Below are 12,615 nucleotides of genomic sequence, written 5' to 3'. Positions count from 1 at the left end.
ATTCCTGGCTAGCTGCGCACAATGAATTTACCAGCTTCTCTGATTTGCAGAACTTGCTGTGTCATGAACTTGAATGAATGATAGCTATTCTGCTTGGACACACCTCCTATTCAGGATTTTCTTCAGAACAGTGATGATGATCACTGTATTTGAACAGTGATACAAGATGAAAGGAAAATCCAGACTTTTGGAAGAAAAGAGAGCCTCTCAGGAACTCTTTGTCAAAACCCATAACCATGACCTTTCCTCTGCCAAGACAATCCTGCTGTGAAAGTCTTTGAAACTCACCCATTGCTGTAGAGATTTGTTATCCCTTGTGCTGTTTGGGATAATAGCTGAAATAAAGACATGTTGGTATTTTCTTCATGTGTACAGACACCATCTGGAATGTGCTATTAAACCATCCTCCCATTACTAGTCTCTTCTAGAATCTGTAGATTGAAGGCCTGCGTAAGACCAGAGAATACTCAGGAAACCCTTTGACCCTTTACCACCTTCTTGTAAAAGAAAAAGGAAAAGAAAATCTTGCTGCAAATTAGTTATCCAACCCATTGCTTTTTTCTAGCTGGAGGGGAAAAAAGCTTAAGGACTAAAATAAACGAAAACTGTCCTTTGTAAGCAGCACAGACTGAGAACTGTTACTACAGAATTAATATTCATAAGGAAATTACAGGCTTCGGATGCCAAGTTTCGAATCTTCAACTTGCAGCAGTCAGAAGAAATCCTCCCTTAAGTCAGAGCAAACTCAAGTCCAACAACCCGAAATTCTATCTCCAGAAATGCAGCCTGTAAAAGTACTGTTAAACATGCTGTACACACCAACAGAAAAACAGGCACTCATTTAAAACTGGGACAAGAATATAGTAATACCAAAGACTTTTTTTTTTCTCAAGGATTGTACCTCAAGGACAAATGAATGCACACAATATTCATTGCAAATGTTATCTGTAAGAACTCCGTACTCAGAATTTATAGACATTTATAAGGGATCATCCAGCACCACACAAATTCAAAGCAGTATTCTAACATTCAGGGTAAAAACCTGGCTTTGGTGCAATCAGTGAAATTTTCACAACATCAGGAAAGGATCCAACATTTCATGCTTTGCGTGTTTTTCAGAAGTAGGTATATTCTTAAAACCTTGCCTTGCTGTTCTGTGAAAATACTGTTGAACTTCTACCAGTTTCATTCTACTTATTATGCAGCAATGGGACATATTAAACAGTTGGTAAAAAACAATTTCTAAGACTATTTGTATTCATTTTTCTAGATCCAACCCTTCCCTGAGCTCACTTTTTGATTCAATGTTTTCTTAATTTTGAAAAACACCTAATGAATCACTGGTTAATATTAACAGTAATGAACTTTGTTCTTTTGGATGGGACCCATTACCATGCCAGCTGCCAGCTTTGTGATTCCAAAGAGGTTTCTGCTAGCAAAGGCATCCATACCTTGGCCTGCAAGAGTGAGAGAGAAGGGCTGCCTGATTCTCATTCATATTAAACCCTTCTTGCAGCACACCAAAATGGAGAGATGAAATAGGATGCTCTGAGGACTAAGAAGAAAGGGATGAACTCATGAATTATGAAACAAAAATAAAGAGTAAAAAAATAAGAAACTGCTGAAGAGAGGCGTGGCCAGGTGGAATACTTCCTTGAGGTCTCACGGAAAGAGCTTACACAGCTGTGATAGTCTCAGTTCCCCTTTCTATACATCACAAGCCCTTTTTCATAAACCATTTCTGCTCATAGGGGATTCTTCAGATGAGCTGCCTTAAAATAGAGGCCCTGCCTTAGCACCATAAATTAGCTTGAGACTTACTTGTGTGGCCTGTGAAGCGATGACTGAGCTTGCAATAAGTAAAAGGGCACGGAATTGAGATTTACAAGGAGCCCACAAGCCCTCTGGCTCCTATATTGGTTCCTCAAGCAGGAAAACCATGTAAAAAGTGGGAAAAGGATGTACCAATACGCCCACGCTTTACAGAGCCCCCAACTCAGAGGCAGAAATGGAAGAAATAAATAAGACAAGGAAGCCAAGCTCTTCCATAAAGGCAAGAAGGAATCCTTCACAATAAGTGACTGGCCACCCACCAAGGTGAAAGCTATCCCACCTGCACTAGGGTCGTGTGTCATGTTCACCCCTGCCTGTCAGTGCTGCAGGAGGAACAGAGACATTAAGTGAAGCCCAGGAGGACAGGAGCTCCCTGCTCCTTGCAACGCTGACGCTACTTCTGTGCTGAGAGAAGTAGTGCACACCAACCCATCACCTGGGACGGCAAACACACATCCTGAAAGGTGATTCCAGCTCAGCTGGTGAAAAAGACAGAAGGAGCAGCTGCTGGGGTAAAGGGGGAAAGTTTTGGGAAACCCAAACACTGTTGAAGTTCTGGACAGAGAACATATGCCCAGAGAGGTTGTTGAGGCCCTATCCCTGGAGGTGTTCAAGGCCAGGCTGGACGTGGCCTTGGGCAACCTGGTCTAGTGGGAGGTGTCCCTGCCTATGGCAGGGGGTTGGAACTCAGTGATCTTCAAGGTCCTTTCCAACCTAAACCATTCTACGATTCTATGATTCTATAACAGGTATGGAGAAATGCCAAATGACAATCAGAATGTGCCTCTCGTTACCAGCAGGTCATGTCTCCTTCTCCATCACCTAAATTTCTCTATTTAATCATTCTGATGATTGCCTGCATTTCTGTGTTGCTGATTTTGGCTCATAGTATGATTTAAAAGTAAACAAATAAAAAGAAAGGTAACACTTCCAACTCCGCAGGATGTTGTACTACTGCAGAAATTGTAAAGTGCTTCAAAGCTCCCCAGAGCTATGCTACTGCTGAAAACCTGACTACCTATCGTGCATTTTATAAATTCACGAGCATACACTGGATGATGTATTTCTGTTGCAAAACAAAATGAAAAGGGGCAGAAATTGGAGAGCAGTTTGAGTTTGGTGGAGGCAACTGAGTGGCATAAAAAAGCCTGTGGAATCAATGAGGAAGTTGAGTCTCTGAAACACTCATTTACAGTCATTCATCTCTGGCACAAGATGTGAGCTATTATTCTAGGTGTCAGGAGTAAACCGAAATACCCAGTCTTTATGCATCTTATGTGAGCAGAATACCTGTGCTGGTGAGAACATCCTTGCATTTACACAAATCCAGTTCCCTAAACCATGTAGCTCAGGATGGATACAGAATAGCACAAATTCTCCATCATTATTTGTACTTTAGTTGAAGCCAGGACACAGAGAATTTATATTTTTTTAACTCCAGACAGAGAGCTTTGGTGAGTTTGGACTTAATATTTTCCTGTTAACAATTCTGAAAGAATCAAAAGAAATTCTTTATTTTGTTTCCATTAAAGTCTCCCCCCAAACACCCCGCTTTCATTTCGGGAGCTTTGGGTTTTGATTTCTTTCTAAATGTAAACTTAAGCCTCTTTTGACACAGTTGTCATATTATTGACAAAGTTTTCTTATACCTCCAAAAGTTACTTTTCCTAAAGAAAAAAAAATAATCAGTGGTCAGGTTTTGAACAGTTTTTCTGGAATGAAGATCACTTATTATCAGCAACGGTATTACTTCAGCAGTGAAACTCTTTAGTCACATTGTAACCTTCTGTCACCCAAACCAGATCACCTTTCTTTTCTGCTTTGCACAGGGATAAAGCTATTTTGCTGCTTCAGTCAACTATTTTTATGAACCTCGACTAAAGTATCAAGAAAAGTAAATTATTGTTATGGACTCAAAATAAGCATTTAGACATTAAAACCTGAAATAGTGATTGAACCATATGCTTGACTCCTGTTCAAAACACTGTATTCTTTTTCTTTCAAACATACTATGAACTGTTTTGCTGCAGATAAATTATTGTTTATATTCTCTTGAAAGCATTATTCATATAAAAAGCAAAAAAAGTCCACTGTTTTTCTGATAGCTAGAATAGCAGCCCTGTCTAAGTCTCCAGTATTGAAGCTATAACGACTGGTGTGGACTGGATGGAGGTAAAACTTTCCTATCCTCTGTTCCAATACTGCTATTTCTATATACTGGCCACTATGGTAAGCAAAAGTCTGGAGTCTGTGGAGATATACTGGAGATATATCTCCAATACACTTCCGGAGATGCATAATTCTACATGATATGGGTCAACATTGAATTGGAGCTCTCTGTCTGGTAAACTTCCATGTATCATTGCTATCACCACCTCTAAGAGCTTCATTGCATGGACAGAAAGATACCGTTGACCAGTAGGAGGAAACTTATGTCTATAGGAGATAAAACCTTTCATGGATCAATCACAACTGAAGCCAGACCAACAATTACACTGTTTTCACATCTAATCATAACCATCTGCTTTTCTGCCGTCAGTTGTCATGGGACCATTTCCATTTTGCCCATCCCAAAACCAAATCATCTCCTTTCCAAGGGGAAACAGAACTGACATGCTTTGACTTTAAAAGATGCTCGGGCACCTGGCTGATGAGGGTCATGAAAGTACTCAGAGAAAAAGATAGTGACTCAGGAATAAGAATTTGGTTGTATGGATGAGACTTAAAAATTCACATTTCTGCAGGAAAACTTTTATCTTTTTAATAAAGATATCAATCTCTTACTGCTCTTCAAAGAGCCGTAATCAAAATAGCAGGATGTTTTGTTGATGAAATTCAGTGGAAAGAAAAAGAACAAAAATACATGAGGGAAAATTATGCTTTTCATGGTCACCTCCAGAACATGTCTTATGCCTTGTGTTGAGATTTGCTTCTACATAGCTTTATACACACTTTGAAGCAGATCCTTGTCTGCTGTAAACTGTTAAAACTCTATTGACTTTGGTGGCATTACAGCAGTTCAAAATAGCTATGGATATGTATCTGAGTATTCATAAGCTTGCCTTTTCATGTATATACAGATATCAGAGTCTGATTTATTTAATCAGATTTATGTAAAAGTATTTTCTGAGGGTTAGTGACACATCATGCAATGATAGGATACACAGTATTTTAGATTTCAGAACGTATCTACTGTGTGTTTTTATCAAATAAAAGGAGTAATGTGATAAAAAATATTTTAACAAAACAAAATCAAGGTAAAATAACTTATGATAGCTCTTTGAGAAGTTGCCCACTTTTTATTGAGGACTGCCTCTCTGTAGCTATTGGTATGAGACATTTATCATTTGTTATCTAGGACACTCTGCCTGCAATCCTTGTTTTAAAAATGTATTTCATCACAGAACTGTCCAGCTAAATGGATGGCATTTCTCAGTGCTAAATTTATGGTTCAATTACAATCAATCTTACCCTATCAGCTTCCAAAGTGTGTATACAATTAATACAAATAAAATGGAAACCCATCGTTTCTGGTATTACAGTGTTCAAAACAGAAAAAAAAATAATATAAAATCAATGCTGTCTTTACAGGTACTGGAATTTAGCATATGTCTGTAGGCTGTGCTACTTTCATCTGAGCTGATAAAATGCAGGCAGCGCTTTTCTTTCCTGCGAATGAGTAATTTATTCCTGTTTTGTAGGTTTACGGTTGACATCCACACAAAAGCTCACAAAAATTAAAGATTTAGGAGTGGTATTATTGAGAGGCTGTTTGTTTCACCCTCCAAAACATGCTTATGAAGCCCATTCCAGTTCAGGTTATTCAAAGCCCCCGGAACTTTACTTGTTGTTGCTGCATTTTATATGAGGCAATGAAATGGTCGGGGCATGGCAGGGCCCGAGCAAGCAGAAGAGGGTCTGCTCTGCCTCAGTGCTGAAGGATGGAGGAGTCCAGCCATTGCCTCTGAAGACAGCCCAGGTACCAAATGTGCCACAGGCTGTCCATTGCGAGAACAGCTAGATTTCTGAGGATGCTCTTATGCAGGACTCAAACACATTTTTAAATTGTTTCCTTTCTTGTGGGAAAAAAAAATAAAAAATTGTGGATGTTATGGATGTTATCAGACTATGGATTAGGTCTAATTATGTTTTGCAAGTGTTTCCATTAAAGTTTAGAGAAAAGCCATCACAAAGTTTATAACCTAAACAGTCCAGTTAATGGCTCAGTGGCGCAACCTTTAGCCCTTCTATTTTTATACAGATCTGTGTCACTGAAACAATGTGCAGCTGTAAATAAATCCTGTCAACACATTTAGCTGCTTTAAAAAAACAAATCTGAATATGCAACTGCAGGATTATAAAGGATCTACAATCTGCAGAGGGTATTACTATGTCTGCTCATTCTCTGGACCTGCAAATATCTGAGCCGCATAACAAAGCATTTTCTTCTTTCTTTTCTTTTTTATTCTCTTTTTTTTTTCTTTTTTTTTTTTTTTTAAGAACAATGGTGTGTCAGTTTATCTTGGCAGCATTCCACGTTATTCAGTAATAGATGTCGCCTTGATGCCTCACCACAAGCTCATCTCCAAATGTGGTTGCTCCTAATCTATACAGTTCTACAGAGCTGGCATCAACACGAGGTCTTATTTATAATTACATTGATAAACCTTTTTACCATTCAGCCAATTGATTCTCCGTATTTGTGCCTGCTGCTTTGTTTAACATGATTTTCTCAATGAAATGTTAATATGCTTCACTAAAACACTGACACTCATAAGTCATAGATGAGGTCATTGAATACGCAGTCCAACATGCAGCATGTATGCCAGAGTAGAATAACTTAATTAAATCCTTCCTCTGAGGATTAAGAGGGTTATTCTGACAGGCTTTTACAAGCCTGGGCGTGCTTGCATGGTGCAGAGGAGTGTGGTGCAGAGATAGGGAGGCAGCAGAGCGGCTCCGGGCAGCGTCAGTGCGGTGCGATGCTCCCGGCTGAACTTGCTGGGAGGGAGCCGGGACCTGCAGGCTGCACCGCGCCGGAGCAGGGACACTGGCAAAGTGATTGCAGCCATGGGCAACCCATGCTGGGGCAGGGACACCCCAAAACAAAAAGCAGCAGAGGAAATTCTGCAAGAAGCAGATCTCAGCAGAAGAAAACCCACTAATATGCACAGAGCAACAGACAGAAACCATCATGCACACAAGCCCAAACCTCCTGTGTCTCACAGAGGGAGTTGGGATGGACTGAGAGTAACCTGCAGTGAAAAGAAGGGAATTAGAGCATAGCAAGAGGAAATGAGAGGTGCTTAATAAAGTGTTTGTTTAATTGTTTAAGTTGTCTTTTTTTCCCCCTTAATACCTGAATGATTGATCAGACATTTGCATTGTCAACAAATTAAATTATACGAAAAAAAATTAGGTAAAGATTGCCCAAGTCAAGACTGTTTCAACCATAACAGCACCCTGACTGCTGCTCACTTTCCTCATATCTTAGCTAAGGTTGCATGGTAAAAATATTCTTTTATTTCTGTAATATATTTACAAAATCTTCCTCTTGCAACCCTCCTTTTAGTCATGGCCTCTTCGCTCCTGCTCCTGCCGTGATGCTTTAGGTGCTGGATTCTCCCCTTACCATTTCTTCCTTTCCCTTCTCCTGTTGGAGGCTTTTTTCTCTTGTCCCACCAGGGCTACTCCTGCGGCCCAGCCATCTACCCATCTGGGGCTGTGCAGCATCAGATAGGCTTTCCAGCTTCTCTTTCCAGGATACTGCCTCTCCGTGTGGGCCCGACCCCATTCAGTCTTCCACCTATCATGACTGGCCTGTGGCTTCAAACATCTTCCCCGTCACATGCTGGTCTGGCAGGAGGAAGAAACCTTGGCATAGATAAACACACATATAGATAACTGGTTGACGAATAGATTGAGGGCAGCCCCTCAGATGCAAACTTGATGTGACTCACGGTAAAAGGGTTAAAACTGGTCAGCTCATCAACATCCAGGAAATGGCAGAGGAGAACAGCCCTGAAGTATCGAGGTGTAAGTTGATTTTACTACGATTCATACCAACAAACCCAGAAACAAATACAGAATCATTACCGGTGAAAGTTTCTGTACAATAAGGAGCTAGGAGGAATGATAAAGAATGAAAATGATGCGTTACTAGCAAAGAGTAATTTGAATTGATTGGCAAATGCAATGATATATTTCCATTCAGTTAAATACAAAGAGGTAGATTGATAAAGAGGAATAGCCGGGCAGGTTCTGGGAAGCAGAAGTGCTGCAAAAATCTTTGGATTATCTAAGATAATCAGCTAAATATGATTTTTTGGTAGTTTGATGACCCTGAACAACCTACTAAGGAAGTAGTTCATGTAAAACACGTTAAACACAGAAAGGATTAATGCTGTTCTTCCATGTGTAAACAGAAGAATATTAATCAAGAATGGAAAGGTCATATCTTTGTAAGTGCACTGAAGAGATTGCTGATATAACACCGTTTTCTGTTCTGAAACTAAATGAATCTCTGAATCTATAAATCTGAGTGATTTTCCTTCTCTAGCCTTGTTACACAGAATCTACATAGATTGCATATCGCTATTCCTCTAGGCCCTGGCTGTCCTTCCTTTTCACACCACCAGTCCTCATGTTCTTGTCTGGCAGTAAGCGTGCTAGAGAAACGCCTGGTCCCTGTGCATTGAAGCCACAGAACAATCAGGCTCATTGTGCTTAGATCAGTAATTAAGGCAGCGTTTTGTTTCTTGTATTTATTTATTTAAAATAAATGAAATTATGTGAGAATAGATTTTAAGCTGACCACCACAAAACCAATTTGATCTGTATCACAATAGGGATCAAGGCTTATCATTTTCAGTATTGGCAGGATTAAGATCTAAAAGAGGGCTAATTTGTTTAATTTAGTGCCAATGAGGATCATTTCTTTCCACTTCTTGTTGCCAAGATTTAGAGAAACATATTGTGCATCCAGCTGTCTTCATAGGAATCATTGTTTATTATAGCATTAAGAAATACTTGGAGACAAAATTTCAGATCCTGACAACTGATTTGTACATAAAGCAGTGTGTATTATGTTTGTGCATTCAAAATCCCACCTGATGGCTTGGTAATTGCATGTTACTACAAAGAAGGCCCTGCAGGCTTATTACCTGCACTCCTCAGGTTGGTCCTTAGATTTTGGAAACACACTTGACAAATGAATACATTTTCCCAGGCAAAACTCTCTCTTCTCAGGGAGCAATACTTTTCTTACTTTTTGCTCTCACCTTGGGGACAGTATATTGTTCAAATTAATTCTGTTCAAGAAATTCTGCACTGTGATTTTACCTGTACTTTGGAGAAAAAATACTAAAAATCTTGTGTCGTGTCTCAAAGTTCTACTAAGGTCATCCTGATAGGCACCTATGCCACTCAAAGGATATAAGGATATATCTTCACCCAACAGTGCAGTCCATTCATTTACTCATCCAAAAATATATTTAAGAAATGGGAAAAGCAATCTTTGGAAAGGAAACTAACAACATGTTTGGAGTCAGATGCAAAGCATCTAAAACAGTACTCCACCTCCCACTTCTGTAAGTGCAGAGTTATTAGTAGCATAAAATGAAGATTTTTTAATAGCGGCAGTACTTTGCATTGTAAGTATTGAGATGGAATGGACTTAATGTCCATATGGAGATAGGTAACGACTGGTGTCCCTCTGGTGTCCATTAGGGATCTGTATTGGGACCAGTACTGTTAAATATCTTTATCAATGGCATGGACAGTGGGATCAAATGCACCCTCAGCGCTTTTGCAGCCAACACTGAGCTGAGTGGTGCAGTCAACACAACTGAGGGATGGGATGCCATCCAGAGGGACCTGGACAGGCTTGAGAAGTGGGCCCGTGTGAACCTCATGAGGTTCAACAAGGCCAAGTGCAGAGTGCTGCACCTGGGTCAGGCAACGCCCAGTATCAATACAGGCTAGGGAATGAAGGGATTGAGAGTAGCCCTGAGAAGAAGGACCTAGGGGTGCTGTGGATGAAAAGCTGGACATGAGCTGGCAATGTGCACTCACAGCCCAGAAGGCCAGCCATATCCTGGGCTGCATCAAAAGGAGCAAGGCCAGCAGGTCGAAGGAGGTGATTCTACCCCTATACTCCGCTCTGGTGAGACCCCACCTGGAGTACTGCATCCAGCTCTGGAGCCCTCAGCACAGGAAAGACATGGATCTGTTGGAGTGGGTCCAGAAGATGACCACAAAAATGATCAGAGGGTGGGAACACCTCCGCTATGAGGACAGGCTGAGAGACTTGAGGTTGCTCAGCCTAGAGAAGAGAAGCCTCCAGGAAGACCTTATCACAGCCTTTCAGTACTTAAAGAAGGCCGAAAGAAAAGATGGATACAAACTTTTTAGCAGGGCCTGTTGCAATAGGACAAGGTTAATGGCTTTAAAACAAAAGAGGGTAGATTTAGACTAGATATAAGGAAGAATTTTTTTACACTAAGGGTGGTGAAACACTGGACCAGGTTGCCCAGAGAAGTGGTAGATGTCCCATCCCTGGAAACTTTCAAGGTCAGGTTGGATGGGGCTTTGAACAACCTGATCCAGTTGAAGATCTCCCAACTCGTTGCAGTGTGGTTGGACTAGATAACCTTTAAAGGTCCTTTCCAACCCAAACTATTCTACAATTCTATGACTCTATGAACAGGAATCGTGAATTCAGCAGCTGGATCTAGGAAGCATCTCAAGATGTAAAGAACTGCAGACTCTTTGATTGACAGGTGAAGGGTGAGCAACAAAGACAAAGGGAGCAGAGACAGAAGTCCTTGCAGTTCTACAGGGGAACTGGTTCTTGGTGGGGATCATGCAGATAACCATGGTAAGATCCTGAAGATTTAGAAATTTGAAGAATTCTTCAAAGACTTAGCTTTCCCTGTATCTTTGTGCAAACCTCCATGCAGATGTCTAATCTTTGGAGGTGACCAGGAGTCTACCTTTGAGCTTCAATTATTAAAATTCCAAATCACAAAATGGTTTCACAACCTTGCTATGTGTAAATGTGTGTTTACAAACATGAACTAACTTGAGCAACTGCTACCACTAGTCATGTATCAAGGAGTTCATGGCAAGTCTATTTTCATTCATTCATTTCCTATCAAGAGTGGTGTTGAGAAACACTTTTTCAAAAGTCATTTTCTCATTTCTCAGTCTCCTAAGATACTGCGCCATAGCAATGGTATCATGTACTTTAGCATTCCATAAGTAATCCCACCGTTAGAAAAACCAACACAAAAACAAGCAAAAGAAAACCCCCGCCTCAGCCTCTAATTGAGTGTTTCCTGTAGCAGGTAAAAACCCATGCATTTCATCATAATTCTCTTTGGGATAGGGAGAGTGGTGGTTAATGGTTCCAGTTATCAAATTATAAATCAAGTGCAAGAGTAATCCTTATTTCTGTGGGTAAACGAGAAAACACTATTAGTTCATTTTAGTGATGGCTACTTGAGATAAGAATAGTCTACCATGTTTTTCTAAGACTTATGGTGATTAAAACTGTCATAGACACCAATATGGGGATAAAAAAATATGTTAAAATAGGAGAGATGGACAAGAAAAATCTAAGTGTCTCCTAACAGCAGAAGCAAGCAGTATTCATGCCCTGTATGTCTTCTCCCTCACAGATTCACCATAAAGAATATGGGTAAGACAATTAGGGAGTATTTGTTGTCTTCCTTCAATTGGTTAGTAGTTGCTAGAACACTAAATCAAACACACAGCACTTGTTTATTTTCCTTTTTTTTCCTTTTGCTTGTTTGGGTTTTTGGTTTGGTTTTTTTGGAGGTAGTTTTTGGTTTTGCTTTGGGTTTTTTTTTACTGTTTGGAGGGACAATTAATCCGTTGTCATCAAGCTGGCAGATATCTAAATGTTCCAAGACTTTACTATGGACATGGCCAAAGTAACCTATTTGAACTATCAGGACAGCTTGAGTGATCATTTGCCAGTGAGTGCATTCAGTTTATGCATGGCTGCATGAATATATGTTTATGGGATATTTCTATACTAACTGTAGTGTTCAATACATCTGCATTTTGAGGAAGACAAGCAGCTAATCTCACCTGGGTAAACAAAAGAGATTACTCAAGTAAAGTACTGCAGAACACTAGATTGCTCTGTACTGCATTTGTTGGTCTGAATAGTCTTGAGGTTGTATTTAGTTCTGCCTGTTAAGGAAAGAAGTGGTTTAATGGACAATATTCTGTACTTTCAAAATGTAATGAAAAAAATAAAAAAGGCATAATTTCTAACACAGGTTTCGACATCAAAGAGTTCTTTATCTACACAAAGAGGCAAAGTACCTTTCTTTTGCAGGTCTTGGTAACTGGATATTTCCAGTCTCACAAGACTTCTATTGTTTATCAGCTCTTCTCAAGTAAACTTATCTTATATATGGACTTCTTGTATTTCTTCTATGCTATTCTGGATCATATCTAGTTGTCTCCTCTACCACTTCTTTCTTCCTGAGCCACAGCTTCTAGTTTCATCTCTACTTCTTCCTTCCTGTCTGTATCTTACATATCTCCATAGCTCTTTCTCTTCTCCGTATGACCAAACACTTGCTATTTGCTTCTCTGAACTCTTTCCATCCCCTTTTTCCAGATTTTCATAATTGTGCATTTTCTCTTTTACACCCTTTTCTCCAAGTTCCCATCTCTTCTCATTTCACTGGGCACCGGGAACGTATAATTTGCTCATGGCCCAAGCAACTGACACCAACACTTGCT

Source organism: Charadrius vociferus, unplaced genomic scaffold (assembly GCF_000708025.1).
Source record: "Charadrius vociferus isolate BGI_N301 unplaced genomic scaffold, ASM70802v2 scaffold92, whole genome shotgun sequence".
Lineage (NCBI taxonomy): Eukaryota > Metazoa > Chordata > Aves > Charadriiformes > Charadriidae > Charadrius > Charadrius vociferus.
Note: the sequence above shows the minus strand (reverse complement) of the source record.